The 17,949-nt window shown below is 40.9% G+C and overlaps 1 protein-coding gene across 7 annotated transcripts in view; it reads left to right on the top strand.

The window, feature by feature from the left end:
- Positions 1-17,949, top strand: part of ZHX1 (zinc fingers and homeoboxes 1) — a 30,310-nt gene that overhangs the window by 1,014 nt on the left and 11,347 nt on the right. For 4 of the 7 annotated variants that reach the window (XR_008464809.1, XR_008464810.1, XM_054191086.1 and 1 more), the window contains exon 2: positions 83-193. The gene's annotated coding sequence lies outside the window, so the exon portion shown is untranslated. Of the gene's footprint in view, positions 1-82; positions 194-12,707; positions 12,780-17,949 lie in introns of all 7 variants that reach the window. The other 3 variants (XM_054191089.1, XM_054191090.1, XM_054191088.1) reach the window with 2 other exon arrangements.

The following is a 17,949-nucleotide window of genomic DNA, read 5'->3' on the forward strand; positions in this document are numbered from 1 at the left end:
CAAAGTTGGGAAAGATGTCTGGTTTACTCTTCTGGGGGTGTCTGGGTTTTGGGGTGCGTTCTGACCCTCGGCTCTCCCCTAGATCAGGATGTGCGGCACTGGAGATCGACACCGACTTCGGTAAACCACGTAATGGAGGCAGTTCTGGATCTCTGAAAGGGCTCCGAGTATCTGCAATAGTGAACGTTACCTGGTAGGTACTCGTGCTTTATTTCTGAGCTGCTTGGATGTAGATTAAATAGTTAACGGAAGGATGGAGAAGTTTACTTTGCACGGTGTTATGTAAAATAGCGAAGGCTGAGGGGTCTCTTGGTCTGCAAGCTGGAATAGGTGCCACCGGTTTTTAAAATAGAGATGTACTGAGAGCATATTGGGCATGTCAAAGTGCATATAAACATTGTCTAAATAAAAAGTGGATTTTGTTATGAAACTTGTTACGTGAAAACAAATATTCCATTAAACGTAGGAATGAGGAATTTTAAAAGCTGTGCTGTTGTTTTTGACCAGCAGTCTGGTTTTTGTTTGCTTTTGCTTAGAAGAATTTTAAAAAAAGCTTCTGAATATTTACAGAAACCCTCTTTAAAACAACCTGCATGATGCAAACTATAGGACTGCCCTAATTACGACCTCTTTGAGCAAGCACACATCGTTTGGAAAACCCTTTTGTTACTGCCTTTAAACATGCCAGCAAGGCAGTCTATTTCAGTTGTGTTGTTAAATGAATTCCCCTAAGCTGATTAGAAGTAGATGCCGTTTTTTATAACTGAAATTATTTGCGTTTAATTTAACGCTGCTAGTGGTTCTTCTGTCTTTGCTAGACAGAAAAGCCCTCTGCTATGACACTTGGGTAATATGTGTGTATACTCTGGTTGTCCCCAAACTTGTCTGTGGAAAACATAGCAGTTTGAGGTAGAGCTTTTCTTTGAGGCATACTTTTCTACTCACTTAAGGTTTCTTACGGCTGCCTGCTGGATTATTTCCTGTCTTGAAGCAACCTTGATGACCTGTGCATGCTTTGCGTGGATACAGTGTCCTGGTGTCTAGCCTTAATTGCTGTCATTTATCACTGTTGGTTATTATTGGAATAGACAATATTTATCACTGCATACCAATATATCATTGGAAACCGTTAGAGCTGTGTATTGAACAATTCTGCCTTTTGTAGATTTCTCAGTACTGAAGAATTTCTATCAAATAATGGACTTTGTACTATTGTTAGGATTCCTTTTGTTCCTAATGTACTGAAAAGACTTTCTTATGTGTTTTGCATTACTGAGCAGTCTATAGCATTTCACTTAAGCTTATTGCTATCCTTGAGCTTCCCCCCTGCTTTCCCTCATTTGTTTTTATGTAGTCTGATGGAAAGGATTATATTTTGGTTAACTTTTCCATTTAGTTATGATTGGTGATGCTTTTGTTCGGAGGTGACTTCGTAAGAGTCCGATTTAAAAAATAGTCATATATCTTTGAAGTCAAGATTCTTTCCTCAAGTCTGAGTTCAGGATTTTTTCCAGCTTTATGAAACTGTAACTTTTAAAGCACCAAGTACATATAAACTGGGTTTTATTCAGTTTGCATAGAGTAAGTATAACCAAGGCACAATCACTTGTAGCTAACCTATGGCTAATCTTTGTTTTGGTGATCAGTTTCTCTTCACCTGTCAAGCTGAGGTCTAGTCAAGAATTCCGCCCTGTCAAATTCAGTATTTTTATGTTTTCTAGTATTTAGAAATCCTGAGCCTGTTGCACAATTGACAGAATGATCTTTTCAGTGTCTGTTTATTAAATTAAAGTCCCGTGTGATAACAGTTCTGGGGTCATGGAGTGGGGGAAGGTTCTGAACATTTTTTAGCTGCGTGCGTGGACGTGCTGTTCTCTTCTGTGTATTAATGGTCAATATTCCTTATCCTTGCGCTTTAGATGCGGGGTCATTGATCCGTAAATATCCAAGACGGTTTTCCTCTGAGTTGTCAGTGATTTGTAAACAAGTGGTGCAATTTTCAATATAGTACCATTTCCGCTTTTTTCTTTTGTTTACTTGGTATTTCCTAAATAGGGAGCAGTATTGATCTTAGTGTTCTCCTCATGTATCTCCCCACTATGTGTCAGTAGCATCAGCTTTGTTGAATATATACCCATAAGTATACGATTTTCTGTTGTTATTTATATTTCTAATATTGTCAGATTAGGCATTAAGCAGTTTCTTTCTTCAAGCTATGTTTTCGTCATCATTATTATTATTAATTCCTATTTATTGTCTGTATTCCAATTCATCTTCTCTCCTTTTCCCCCCCCCCCCCCCCCCTCTCTTTCTCTCTCTGTCTTTTTAATTTTTTTTGTGGCTAGTTTAGGACCTTCCCAAATATTCAAACCACTTTGCTGCATAAACAGTTGTTTCTTTTTCTGTGGAGGTGGAAGCCATCAAAAATGATACATTTCCTTATTCTGTACCAGCCAGATGGCATTTCATAATTCAGTGCCTTGCATCCCTTTAACTGATGGTTCATTTCCAGTTCTGTTGTCTTTCTGTCAAGGAACTGGAAGGAACTTCAGAAGGTCCACTGATGCAGTTTTCATATTCTTCAGAGTTCAGCGAACTGTAACATACTTCATAAAACAGGGTCTCTACTACCAGTGGATCCTTTCTAACTAGCTTCAGAAATCAGCCCAAACTGAGCAAAAGTCTGCTGTTGTTGCTTATGGGAAGATGTGTACCACTCTTTTATCCTTAAAAGCTTTGAGATCGTAGTGAATGTTAAATTCAGTGAAAAAGGGTGTGATCTAAAGGGGAAAGAACTGGAATGTAGAGTACATTTATTATATCGTTAAAAATATAAAAAGGGCAATATCATGCTAAAGCGCGGGAACTAGGAAAATTGCTGACGACTAAAAGAGGAACGGATGTGGCTAGATGAGAGAACCTGTAGGAAAAATGGTAAAAAACTTTGAATATGCTACTTTTTGCATTCCTTAAGCGGTGGCAAAGATGGCAAAGAACCTAATGTTGCAAACATCCTTCAGCAGCGTGACCTCTGCTTGTGCCTAACAGGTCTGAAGCAGTTTGGTATATTCTACTTCCAAAGAACAGGCTTCAAATTGCGTTTGGAGCCATTTAAGAAAGTGAGTTTGGTATTTTGGGTTCACTCCGCGCAACTTGGCCTTCCCCAGTGGCATTTTGCAGTCTGCTGCTCACCTTCCTTATCCATTGGTCTCACTAGGAGTTGAAGGAATTTAACCGGCTGCCAGGGGACCCACAATTTGAAGTCGTTGCTCAAGCAAGCCTTGAAGGCTGGCAGTTTTGTTTAAACAGTGGGCAGACAGAGCTGTGTAATGAGGCATGCATAACGCCAGCCCTCGCTCTTTGGCAAAGCCAGCATCGTTCTGTGAGCACTCTGAGCGCCAGATTCACCCCGCCAGACAGAAGGACAGAAATGAGCTTTTGAACTTTCTAATGTTTCTGGTAGAAGTTCCACATGTTCAGCACTTTGAATCTTCTTCCAAGCATCTTATAAACCCCCTATATTGGATGGGAAATAGCTGTTAGCTTACAGTGAATACTGTGAATTAGGCAAGCATTTTATATAGGTTTTAAGGCTTGAATCCTTGTTTATAGGTTAGGAGTGTGATTATTTTAACATTGTCTTACCTTACAAAGGTGCTAAGAACTTCATAGATGGAAATGCATCTTTGTTTAGTCTGAGACAGTCTTGGTAGAGGTCTCTAAGCTTGTCTTTCCTAAAAACTGAGGTATAGTAGCTTAAACAAAACATGGCACTAATGTGATTGCCTCCTTCCGTGTGTTACAATGGAAAGACATGCTTCATATGTCAAAATGCTGTTGATTTTGACACTCTCTTACTGTCTCTGCATGCTATAAGGCTTTGTTTTGGTAATTAGGTCAAAATGAGATCTAGGAATCTTGTATGTCCTAAAAAGAGTAAAGGGGACACAATGGGGAAGGAGTCAGGAAAGAACAATTATTACTACCTGGGCTGTAGAAGACTGGTAGTTAAACCTGAGTTGTAGCTGTGTCCTTCTTCAAAAAGTCCAGATTCCTAGTTAATCTTTAGAAAACTCTCAAAGTAAAAAAAAAAAAATAGTGTTTTTTCATACATAGGTCAGCTGCCTTCAACAACATCAGTTGGAGCTGAGAGCACTCTGCAAATCACAGCTGTATCGGGAGTAGTTGGGCACTTGGCAGCAGTTGCCAAGTGAGCTAGATGGAGCAAGCATGAAAGCTCAGGGGTTTCTATTTCTCAGTAGGATTCTCAGCAAGATGAAACACATTTGTAGCTTCGGTGGAATTTTTGGAGCATTCAACACTGCACAATTTCCAGCCTTGTTTGCAGTTTTGAATACATATGGCGCTCTGTCCTCCGGACTTCTCAGTGGGGATCTGGACTGACAAAAGGTTCACTGTACCCAGAGTGTCACCTGGGTTTAAGTTCATAGAATCATAGAATAGTTTGCTTGGAAGGAACCTTTACAGGCCATCTAGTCCAACCTCCACTGCAATGACCAGGAACATTTTCAACTAGATCAGGTTGCTCAGAGCCCAGTCCAACCTGACCTTGAATGTTTCCAGGGATGGGGCATCTACCACCTCTCTGGGCAACCTGTGCCAGTATTTCATCACCTGCATTGTAAAAAATTTCTTTCTTGCATCTAATCTAAATCTACCCTATTTTAGTTTAAAACCATTACCCCTTGTCCTATCACAACAGACCCTGCCAAAATGTTTGTCCCCATCTTTCTTATGAGCCCCCTTTAAGTACTGAAAGGCCTCTATAAGGTCTCCCTGGAGCCTTCTCTTCTCCAGGCTGAACAACCCCAACTCTCTCAGCCTGTCCTCATAGGAGAAGTGCTCCATCCCTCTGATCATTTTTGTGGTCTCCTCTGGACCCACACCAACAGGTTCATGCCCTTCTTATGTTGAGGGCTCCAGAGCTGAACACAGTACTCCAGGAGGGGTCTCACCAGAGCAGAGGGGCAGAATCACCTCCCTCCACCTCCTGGCCACGCTTCTTTTGATGCAGCCCAGGATATGCTTGGCTTTCTGGGATGGGAGTGCAGATTGCCAGCTCATGTCCGGTTTTTCATCCACCAGTACCCCCAAGTCCTTCTTGGGCTGCTCTCAATCCCTTCATTCCCCAGCCTGTGTTGATACCAGGGGTTGCCCCGACCCAGGTGGAGGACCCTGCACTTGGCCTTGTTGAACCTCATGAGGTTCACATGGGCCCACTTCTTGAGCTTCTCCAGGTCCCTCTGGATGGAATCCCATCATTCATGTGTGTCAGCCACACCACTCAGCTTGGTGTTGTCTGCAAACTTGCTGAGGGTGCGCTCAATCCCACTATTCGTGGTGTTGATGAAAATATTGAACAGTACTGGTCCCAGCACAGACCCCTGAGGGACACCACTTGTCACTGATCTCCATCTGGATGTTGAGCCATTTAACACTACCCTCTGGATGCAACCATCCGACCAATTCCTCATCAACCAAACAGTCCACCTATTAAATCCAAAGTTTTTTGCGCATGGATGAGTCTGAAGAATTGCTGCCCGTACAAGATCCTTGCTGGCATTGTAGATGCCTGTTAAAATATGATGCAAATGCACCCAACTTGATTCCTTGTAGCTTATGAGTGTTTTACAAATTTGACTTCTTAATATGTTTTACATAAATTTGCTGGAGGAGTTTGTGGGTGAGTAGAGAACTAATTTTTTTATTTCATTAAAAGAAATAATTTAAGATGGAAGGAGACTTTTTTTGTGTGTGTGAAATGATTGCAACTTCGGGTGTTTTATCTTACAGTCCACAAATGTTCATTTTAAATCTGGTTCTTGACAAGTAGCACTTTTTTTTTTTTCTTTTAATTTTCTAGTTTTGGGGTTCCTCCAGGGAAAAAATAAGGCCTTGTTAATATCAGCTGTTTGCTTCTTTTGCGGAAAGGAGGGAAGAGATGAGAAAAAAGAGTAATACTAAAGTGAAGTGAGTTTACTCTTTCCACACATAGTAAAGAAATAGTCACACGCGCACATCCTTAGAAATATATTTTAATCATTGTCGATAATGTTCAGAGGGAGAAGTTTTACATTATTGAAGACACTGAAATTTTACTTCAGAATAGTTCGCTTTGAAATCTTTCCAGTATATTAATATTTGTGTGGCTGATGACAGTGCAAATGCCGAACCCCGTGGTCACCCATGCTTACTGACAAAGAGCGAGCAATACTTTCGCTGCACTTTATGCCAGATGCATATGGGCACCAGCTAGTTCTAAGGGCCGAATTTGTAGATACATGCTCCTTTATACAAGTGAATATCCTATTTCTGGGTGTAATCCTCATGAAGTTACTATTTGTGAATTACTGAACAGTAGCCCTATTCCTTACCAGGCAGTGTTTAAGTCCAGGTGCTGCGGAGAGACGGGCTGAGGGTACGAGCTTGTGGAGGGTTGGGACAGAAGATTGCTTTGCACCAGAGCAGCTTCTCTGCACTATTTTGTGTGGAAAGATTCAGTCATTTCCACCCAAAGCAATGAAATAAAAAGCTCAGTCAGCCATTTCATCTTGAGATACCCCGCCCTCCAAAACAAATACTAAAAAGAAAATGTAGGTTTTGGCCCATGTGTCTCCCAGTAATTTCCACTGATTAAGTTGATGCTTGTAACTGGGATCTAGACAGGCCATGTTTTGCGAAATATAAGTATCTTTTTTAATTTCAGTAGAGGAAGTTACAAGATTTATGTCGTCCCTTTGATATTTTATTTAACCCAATAACTGCTTGTGAAGGAAGGAGTCTGTTTAGTTTACCTTTGTCCTACATTCAGTTTTAATATCTGATGTTTAAATGAAGGGGGGTTGATCTTTATTCTTAATGATTCATGCTGCCTCAAAGCACAGTGGTTTCTAGTTGTGTGCTGCCTTTCCCACTGGGGGATGCAAACAAAAGAACAATAATTTCAGACTCCTCCTTCAGTTTCCAAGAGAACCTTAGCTGCTCAGGGATAGCTTTGAATTTTAAAAGCATTTTTCTTCCAAATTATGTATTGATTGCACACAAAATAGCAGTGCTGTAATATGCAATTTAAAACAAATGCATGATGGTGCTCATTTGCTTTTAATGCTGCTTTTTCCAGCAGAAAAACAAAAAGTGGATTCTGTTCCCATAAACCAGTCTTGCAAAATCCTTACAAACATTTATTAGTCTAGACACAAAATATTCTCACCCGGCCTCAGCTTGACGATGGCAAAAAAAAAAAAAAAAAAAAAAAAGCAAGCTAATATTGTACTTGGCTGTCAAAAAAGGGGAAGAAAAAAATAAAAAAGAAAAAAAAGCTTGCCCCAGGCTAGTGAACCAGTAACATTTTGCTGGGGCTGCCTGCAACAACAGATGCATCTTATTCCCATGGGGTTTCCAGGCCTGCCTATTCTCTTATGCTAAACTTGGACACTCTCATAAACATTCTCTTTGAGTACCACACCCCAGTTGTATCCTGGGCTCTTTTAATTTGGTTGATTTAATAATGACACTAGACACGTTCGTCTTGCCTCTCCGTACCAATCTTTGTGTTCCCCTATCTCCTCCCAGATATCATTTAACTAATGCATTAATTAAAAAACAATTTTAATATATGGGAACTGGAATAATTGGTAGAAATCAAAATGTTTTAAAACAGGTGATTTAATCACAGTTTAAATCTGCGTGTAGGGAACCTTGATTTAAATGGTTTCTTCTAATCTTGATTTGCATTTGTGCTTTTGATAAGTAAGTTTCATAAATGACGAATGATTCTCATTGTTTGATATCATAGTAGTTTGCGGAGTTCTGTTTTTTAAAGGAATAAATTGTATCAGTGAATATTCTTTATCAGTCCTTTATCTCAGCATACGCTCAGGGTATTACTTTTTACTTTTTGTCATTTTCTTAGAAAATAGTGAATTATGCGTATCTTGTTTTTCAGATAATGATTAGTTCCTGTTATTCCCAAATTATGTCAAACTGCATTTGATTGGAAATTAAAATTTAATTAAAAATTCCCCTAAACAGCACAACATGTCTGTATTATTAATTAAACTACTGTAAATATGTAGAATATCTGAGAATACATTTACTCAACATGACTCTGTTTTTCTTAATCCTACGCCTGTTTATGAAGCAAAATATGATACTTTTTTTTGTAGTCACTAGATTAAATTTATTGTTTCTGTGATGACGTATCCATGTCTGTCAAGATTTTAGCCCTGGCAGAGCTCATGCTCAAATCTGAACTGGAGACCTTACATAGAAGATAGCCTGTTCTGCTTTTTCAACTTTGAGGCAGGACACTTCTGTCATTCGGAAAAAAGTTTGTGTCTTCACTCAGTGCAGATGTCTACAAAGCGAATGTCTGTCTATAAGGTTAGTCATTGACTGCCACTATTTCAGTGTTTTCACTAAGGATTTCCAACTTAGTTAACTAAGACAACTTGCTCCTAAAAAAACATAGTTATATGAACTATAACTGTCCATTTTAATACTGATTTTTTTTTCTGAGTGCTTTTATCCCATTAATAAAAACTTACCTGTTTACAGTTAGGACAGTACTTCAGGCAGTCATCAGTGCTCTTAATGAGGATGACTAGTTTAATATTGGTAAATGAGATGGGTGTTACTCATGTGAGGAAATGTGTTCAGTGTGTTCTTGAAACGTTAATGTAAATTAACAAAGTGTTTCTGACTAAAACTGATTTTGATTTTCCTACTCTAAAGAAGTTTCAACATAATACTGATTCTTCTCTTCCTCCCACCCAACTCTGATGCTGTCTTATTTTGTGGTGTGATATTTTTTTTTAGGCTTTTCTGTTGCTTCTTAAATGTGTTTTAATCAACATGTACAGTATTTTTTTAATAAAATTCTACTGCCCATTCTCATTTAAATCCGTGAGAGTATGATTTTGACCCTAGGATATTTATGCGGCTTTAAACTACCAATATATTTTAAAACAGAAGTAATCCGATTCTTTGATGGTGTTTAAATCTATTGCAAAAATACAGAAAGCAGCCCCACAGCTATTCATTTTAAGCGCTGTGTTTTAGTTAACTACATACTTTCTACTGAAATCCTATTGTGCTAATTTTCTAGCATTATACTAATACGTGAGAGACAAAAAGTGAAACTGGCTGGTCTGTTTTCAGTAATCCTCTCTCTTCCTTCCCTGCCAGGACAGAACACAGAGGTTTGCGTTTCTCCTGCAAGAGCTGCTCACATGACAGGCAGCTCCAGCAGAATAGGGCAAAAGGTGCAGCCTCTGGCTTGCCTCGGCCAGTGGCTCCCAAACTGGGGATTTTCCTCTCGAGCAGAGCTCTGAGCAGTCAGGAGATGCCTCACGTGTCTGATGGAAAGGCAGTCACGGAGGTGAGGTTCACAGTCAAAGTTTGGGGCATCAGCCTGGTTAACAGGGGGCAGGGAACCAGTCTGGTGGAAGACTTGACAGTTCTTGTTGAGTTACTTTGCTGCCGCATCAAAGTGAGGAGCAATGTGGGACAGCATCAGGCTATTTCTGGGTTCCTAGTCTGGCAGCGCTTGTGAAGCAGAACATGTTAAACATGGTAACTGCACACCTCCTGCTCCCTGTGCCATGGGCTGATACTTGTTCTGGTCTGCTGACTCTTTAAGATTCTTCGTCACTCCATTGTAACTTGAGTACGCAGTCATGTCTCTGACTTCCATCGGTGACTGTACTTCCACATTCAGCTTTTTATTCCACATGTTATACTTGGAAGCCTCTGTAGTCCCCTGTCTTTTACCTTTTTTTGTCACTGGGCTGATTGGCAGTAAACAATGTTTATCCACTCTGTGAATGCATGATGGCGGGGGGGAGAAGAGGGTGGAACAGTCTTTGTCACACACAGAATAAGACATTATCTCCCACAGAAATCAGCAGGAGCATCTGAGGAGTACAGTACAGTACTCAGCAGGGGACTGGAGTCAGGTCACTGTTGCAAATAAAAATGCTTTGCTTTTCGCAAAGGTTAACTTGGTACACAGTGGTATTTTACTAGATAGTTGAGACCTGCAGAGGCTGTTTATACAGGCAGCTTGGGCTGCCCTCCTTCCTTTTAGTTATAAGCTGAAACATCCCAAAATCCTGCAGAGAAAACTTAAGAGTAGAAGTGATTTCTGGAAATGATCTAGTCCAGCCTCCTGCTCAAAGCAAAGTTAACTGTGAAGATAGATAGGGTTGTTTGGTCTTTTACCAAATTTTGAAAACTTCCAAGGATGGAAATTCCTTAAAAGTTCCCAGCAGATCTGCACCACCTCTCCAGACAACTGGTTACAGTTCCTCACCAGTGCTGAGATGCTGTTACTCTACCATTACCATGCCCCCAAAGTGATGTTCATCTGTTGCAGACCGAGAGTACGTTGGTGTTGCAGTGAGAGGCAGGTGAACCTGAGCTGGCTCGACAGTCTCACCCTGGTCCTGGCAGTAATTTAGTGCCGCACTGGGAATACAGGCACTTCCAGGCAGTGACCAAGTAACCTGAATATGGGGAGGGAAACTTAAGTGTTATATTTGTGTTGTTAAAGTGCTGCTGCGTGACCAGCATTGGTTGGATCAGGTCAGAGGGTAACGTCCTGAAGAACTTCTCTAAGATCAGCTGTGCTTGCAAGCATGAACACAACATTTTTTAGCATTCCACCGGTAGGAAGGAGTCTGTCAGTAGGGACTAGGTGAGTTCTTGGTTTTGTCTGTCCTTAATTTATGTGATGCAGTTTACAATTGTAAACTTGTTATGTGACACTGGAAGCATTCTGGAGCCACGTTAAAAAAACCCCAACTGTTAAAATATCAGCTCCCAAGTAATATTTTTTACTTCCTAAGTGGAGAAGCAAATCACGTGGCAAAGAAAAGAAAGTACTTCTTATGCACTCTGCGCTCCTTGACCTCCTCACAAAGTGGTAGCAGACCTAAGAGCCTGGAGGAAACTTTAAGGAGGGCATGGGGTGGGAAGCAGGTGGGTCTGCGGCATGCAGAAGAGGTTCTGAGGAAGCACGTGTGAGCAGAAGCCCGTGCTGGCCTAAGTGGCAGAGGAAGCTCTAAAGAGTAGTTGCAACCTTGATAACGTGCCTTAAAGTCTTCACCTTCACATGCACTAACCTACGTCCATGCAGTAGAACTGTAATTTTTTTCCTGCTTTTCAAGTGACACTCGCAAGTCCTTGCTTCTTCCTCATTCATAAAACACTGGGTTTATATGTTTGTTTCAAGTATTTTGGGATCCTTTGCAAGTTACTTAAGTTACGGGTCTGTATCCTGGTGTGTGCAAGTCTGCATGTACTTGTGGAGCACGCAGCAGTGCGTACTAGTGTCACCTGGTAAGTCCATTGTAAGTCCTTGTCTTCAGTTTCTTGTGATGGTTAAAATGAGAATTTCTCGCACATTGTTTCTATTTGGAGGCTGCTTTTGTTCTCTGTTCATTGAGTTTTGGGGGAACATTAAGCTGATTCAAGAGTGGAATTTTCAGAGTGAGGAGGGAAGCGAGGAGGGGAAAAGAGGCAATCTCAATGTCAAAGCTGTATTATCTTTCTTTTTCTGAACAGCTCTGCGCCTCAGGGATTTGACATAGGAACTTGAGATTTGGCAAGGATCTAGCCCTGAGGTCTGAGAAATGCATTCCGCTGTTTAAAAAAAAAAAAATTAAAAAATCGGCAGAATTATGAGTCATAATGTATCACCACCTTTTTGTATCCAAGGTAGAATTTACAGGATATTTTGTCACCTGCTCTTGATCATGTTTTTATGCCCCTCATGCACATTTGCAGGCTGCTTTAAACCATCTGTATTAGGGGGATTCTTCTCCTCCATTTATCTACGTTATTGTATTGGCATCAGCGTAGTCCTTAACGCTGCTGCTTCTTGTGCTCCTGCAAATGCCACTGGCCTAGCAGGAGGTATGAAAGCGTTGGGAGCTGGTAAGCCCTGAGACCTAGTCCCACTTGTTAAAGGGTAGAGAGCTCCCAAGACTGTTAATTGCTGTTGCGAAGATATCATTTTGCTACGGTGACAAGCAAATATTAATGAAAGCAGATAGCAGCCGATTGGAAATCTGGTTTCCAATGTGACGAGGGCATGTACAGTTAGTTGCAATCAGTGGAGGAGGGGGAGAGGAGAGGGAGACAATCTGTGCTGAGCTGTGTCACCTTTAAAAGCGCGGGGGTTCCTGTATAGCACGAGGGATGATTAGAGAATGAGTCGGGTTATCTAGCAGAGGAGACCATCTGTAGGACTGCTGCTTTGGTCTCTGAAGAAGCTGAAAGGTGTCTGGGGACACGAACTCCGGGAAGTGAAAAGGTCTTGTACTTCCAGCACTAGACTAGGGCCTGGGAAAACGAAGGTCTCTAGAAATTTTTTATCTGGGAAACAAAAAAAAGGCAGATTCAAGTCAAAAGGAACATTTTGTGAAATCGTGTCTGTGCCAGATTGTTTCATTTTGAAGAAGGAAATCCCAGGAGAATAAAACCTTTTGTTTTGACGTTTTAAGGAGAAACTTTTTTGATAAACAATTTTTAAAATTAACGCTTTTTACTGTCTTATTTTTTTTAAAAGCCAATATCAAACATTTTGGGAGTTGAATTAAATATTTATTCAACCCAAAACACATTTAAAAATCTTTTCATGTCAATAATTTATTTCTTCCTCCTTTTCTTTTTCTATGTAACAGCACAGCAAGCAAAACAAAACAGAGCTGTAACTATGGAAAAAAGGATCCCTAACTCTGCTGCTGTTTTATTGGGTATGATAAGCATTTACATAAGTCTGATACTCGCTTTCAAGAATAATCACGCAGAGATGTCTGATGTTAAAAGTACTGAGTGCTCACAACTTGAATTGAACATTTAGAGGTAAAAAAACCCACCAGACCTGCCTGTGTGAAGTTTAGCTGCCAAGGTGACCGGGTGACGTACAAAATACATGCTTATGTGACTGAGGAGCCCAGACACGCACCACACATCTTAAAGGCACTTCTTTGTAAGTGCACCCCTGATTGCTAAGTACTTGTCGTGTTTGATCAGTAGCTTCTGTATGATCAGACATAAAAACTGCTTATAGGTTTGTGTGTCAAAAGCAGTGGCACAAGTTACTGTGCTCGCTGTACAGCTACCTGGGGCATATTTTGTAATAGAGAAAGATAATCTAGGTCATTTAGTGGTTGCTTTTGGCCCGAAATTCTGAAGTTTACTTTGATGGAACCTGCTTGTTACCCAATAAAACCAGTGGGGATTAGGAGGTGACCAAGAGTCTAGTCGCATGTCCTGTGGCAGGCTCCTTTCAGCCTCTGCTGGGCTTCGTGTTGGCTTCCCAGTGCTCCAGCACGGGTCTGGTTTGGCACACCGTGAAGCTGCATGTGGGCAGGCAGTACAGTACCTTTTGGTATGTGCCTTCCTTCCTCCTTACAAATCGTAACGTGGCAAGGACCCTAATCATGCCCTTATCTTTGTAGCACATGTCAAGTCCTGCTGAAATCAGTTTCACAAGTTTCGCTCCTATGTTGAATTAGAACCAGACCTCATTTTAAAACGGGAACCAGATGTGAATATTGCAGGGTTTAGATGGAGGTGGCTTTATTTTGGAGTCATAAGCAGCAGTGCCCTCTGAAGTTTGCAGGTAATGAACAACTGAAGAAAATGGTACTATAAAACAAAGTCCTTCACCCTTCTCGCTGAGCGGCAGCACAGATCAGAGTAGATTAGTTTATACTGAGCCCTGTGCGGAATAGTTTTTGACAAGGATACATCTACTCTGAATAAAGGATAATAGTTAGAAGGAGGCTAAACAAAGGATCGACAATTGCGTATTGTCATGGATTAATCAGAAGCTATAAGAAGACAAAACAACGTTTTCTGTGTTGGGAGGGATTGTAGGCAATTTGTAATCTAGGTGATTTTAAAAGTTAGAAGCAGTTTCTGTTGCTTCATCTTCTCCTGAGCCACCCTATTTGTGCATATTCTTAAAATCACATTATATGGGTTTGGATTTTTTGTTGGCACGCTTTTCCTGCACACTGGATGGAAATGTCATACAGCAAGCAGGGAGAAATGGCTTTTCATGAAGCACACAACCTGCACACACAGTGAACGCTTTCTGTAATCTCATTTGTTTTCTTGCTGCGTCAGCTACTCATGTTTGGGGGAGGGAAGGAAGAGGTGGGTAAAAAATTTGTGCTAGAAACAGGTTTTTACGTGTGTCTTCTGATGTCAAGCCTTTGTCTTTTTCTTCTCAAACTGTAATCAAAGGGGCAGAAGGTTTTTGCATGCATTTAGAAAATATTTGTATAAATCTTTATCCAAATCTGCTGTAGAGACAACTTTAAATGTTGAGCTCCACTCTGGAGAATAAATCTGTCTTAATACAATTATTAATGAAGTGGGATTATTAACTGTTTATGGTCTGTTTCTGAAGAGCAGTGTCCTGAGCAATTGCCTGCTCAAAAATAAAATATGAGATCCTGGACCTTCAAAAAAGTATGCCTGCACTTACCTTTTTATGTTCCTACAAAAATGTCTGTTTTGTGGGCTGTTTTTTCTAGGAGTGTCAATTGTATGAAAATCTGAAGTAAATTTACAGAAGGGGATTCCAGTGATGAATGTCTTGAGAAATTAAGAGTGCAACTAATTGAAAGGTTTTCTCTTTAATTTTTTTCATTGAAAAATGCTGCTTTGACATAAAGCAAACACCTGAAATACTTCACTACAAACCAAATTTCAATATCAACGCGAGGAATAAAAACACAGTCCAGATAAAAATAGAAAATCTTAAACAATATTGAGTCATGTACGTGACTCTAAAAGTCTGTAAGGGACAAGCCAAAGCAATCTCTGAACCATTAGTGGTGATCTTCAGGAATTCATGGAGGGTGGGGGCAGGTCTCAGCGAACTTGGGACAGGCAAACATAGCACCTGCTCTTAAATGAGGGAGGGGCATGAGCAGAGGAAAACATGTAGGGAATCACAGAGCGGTTAACAGAATTTTCATTCCCAGGACAATACAGGAAGAATTTACTAAAAATCAGTCTGTAAGAACCTAGGGAATTGTAACGATTGATCAAAGCTAGACTATGTCAAGCCAATCACGGAGTCAAAGAATCACAGAATGGCAGGGGTTGGAAGGGACCTCTGGAGATCATCTAGTCCAACACCCCTGCCAGAGCAGGGTCACCTAGAGCAGGTTGCACAGGAACGCGTCCAGGCGGGTTTGTAATGTCTCCAGAGACGGAGATCCCACCACCTCTCTGGGCAGCCTGTTCCAGTGCTCTGCCACCCTCAGGGTAAAGAAGTTCCTCCTCATGTTTAGGTGGAACTTCCTATGCTCAAGTTTGTGCCCATTACCTCTTGTCCTGTCACTGGGCACCACTGAAAAGAGCCTGGCCCCATCCTCCTGACACCCACCCTTTAAGTATTTATAAGTGTTGATGAGATCCCCCCTCAGTCGTCTTTTTTCCAGACTGAAAAGACCCAAATCCCTCAGCCTTTCTTCATAAGAGAGATGTTCCAGTCCCCTAATCACCTTCGTAGCCCTAAATCCGATTTCATGTTTTGCTGGAGTAATTGGCATACTGGAATGGGATGTTGCAAACCTTACTGAAGTCAAGATACCTGACAGGGTCCCACATGGCATTCCTGTGGGCAGGAGTACAGGAGAGGTGTTTTAGAGGAACTGAAGTACAAGGGTGATGCATAATTGGTTTGATAAAACTACTGGAGTGTGAGTTTTCATAATCCCCTGGTAAACTGAGAGAACATGTCAAACAGGGTGCTACAGATGGAATAATCCCGTTAGCAAGGAGAAGGGAACAGAGGTGTCCATGGAGGAAGGAAGGCTGGGAAGGGTTGCAAGCATCTCGCTTTGTTGAGATTTTAGCGAAAGCTGTTGTAGCTCTTCTTAGCCCTGAATTAAACAGGGTTTTGAAATCACAACATTTTTAAAAAAAAAAAAAATTAATAAAAATTTCTTACATAGCGTAGTCAGAAGAGCATAGATGCAGCTTTCTTTTTCTGGGACCTGCTTGCATCAAAGAAAGGTGTTGCTCCGTTGGTAAACAATGGGAGGAGATGGGATAATTTGCCTGTGGACCATGAGCCAAGCTGAACCACAGCGAACAGAGATGTGATACAAAGATTTAGCTAAAAGGCTGCAGGTGATGCAATTGCACATGGACCTGTAGGCCTGCAGGCACTGTGAACACTACTGGGTAAATGAGGGAGCTGGAGAAAACCACTTACTGATTTGTTGGATGGGTTTCCCATTTTATTTGTTATCTCCAGCCTTATCTCAAGCGTGCTTCAACATTGTACGTCAGGTCAAACCTTGCTTTCACTTGCGCTCTGTGTCATCCCAGAACAGGACCCTCTGCAAGCCCTTAAGCTCGCTCAGGCTGCCCTTTGTAGGGTTGACACGCTGCAGAGTACCACAGTCACTTTTCAAACTGCAACTTCAGTCAGTAAAACTAGCTGTTAAGTAGCTTTTGAAAATGGGCATTTCTGGCATTTCTGAAATTTTACTCAAGATCGCAGAAAGATTAGGTAATACCACCCAGCTCTTCCCCAAGAGCATTGCTCAACATTGAGTCTTGGCAGTTGTCTTCCTTTTGTGAAGAGCCCTCTAGCCCTACAGAGCAGCAGTACGGTTAATAATGCTCTACCTCTCATCCCTCAGGACACCGAGACAAATGGATCCATTTAGCTTTGCTTCATGGTTCCCTCACTGCAAAGATAAATGAGATGGCCTGCAATACATACTTTGTATATACATTAAAATAAATATCTTTTACACTTGCGTGCAGTTTTACAGACTGCCAGCATTAACTTGTGGAAGAAGGGTATCTTTCAACCTCAGTACTATTAAATAATTGTCATCCTGGAATGATGATTACCCAGGATTTATTGAGCATTGTCAGTGTCCTTAATACCATGTAACTGTATCCTTGGCATAAAAAGCCTGTCATGTCAGGCTATGCACTTTGGATGTAGGCACAGAAATAGTGGGGAGGATGACTGTTAAAAATATTTGGGGAGGATTTTTATGAAAAAGCGAGGTGAGGCCCACAGAACCAGAGCTTATGGAGCAGCCCTGGCTGGCAGCTGTGGATGAATACTTTTGTCTTTTGCCTAAAGAAAAAATGTGAAGGTAAGAATTATTTATCTTCCTTCCTAGCCACATCCTCTGCCCTCCCCTAATCAAAAAAGAAAGAATCATCTTATCATACAGTGAAAAGTAGTATTTCTTTCCCCCTTCCGTTTCTTGTAGCTGCCTTTCTTCCTTTTACACTGTTCTTTTTTCTTTAAGACTTCGTCATGAACAAAGCAGACCTTCTGTTTTTTAACCTGTTACATGCTGTTTCCTTTCTAAACCTTCTGAAACTGCTACTTAGTATTCCCCTTGAACTTGAGTGTGCCCCCACTTCGCAAAATAGATGATGTTCCACTGTCTAAAAATTCATGTACCTGTGGGATTTCTGGCATGAGAAATCAGTGTCTGATTTTATTTCAAGATGAAAAGCTATTACAGAGATTACAACCCTTTGCAGAAGTTTGTGCATCATTTCCAACAAATTAGTTGTGGTCCCTGTGGGATAAAATTCACTCTAGTCTATGCTATTTATTGTTATATTTGTTCTCTGAATTTCAGTAGGCCTCAACATTGTATGATGGTGCTTTAGTTTTTCTTAGTAATGTATAAGGAATTCTAAAAAGAGAATACATAATTTTGTTTGGCTTCTGCTTGCTATATCAGTCTCTAATGCTTTTTCTCTCTGGTATAGTTCACACAATCAGTCATGTCCCTGTTAATGCAGAGAGGCATGAAAACAGATTTTAGTTAATTGCCATGTGCTAGCAATCAACTTTTATTGGTTTGGGATTGGTCTTCAATTGGAGAATGACATTTGGGGAGCTAGGAAGAAAGG

Source organism: Rissa tridactyla, chromosome 2, assembly GCF_028500815.1.
Source record: "Rissa tridactyla isolate bRisTri1 chromosome 2, bRisTri1.patW.cur.20221130, whole genome shotgun sequence".
NCBI lineage: Eukaryota > Metazoa > Chordata > Aves > Charadriiformes > Laridae > Rissa > Rissa tridactyla.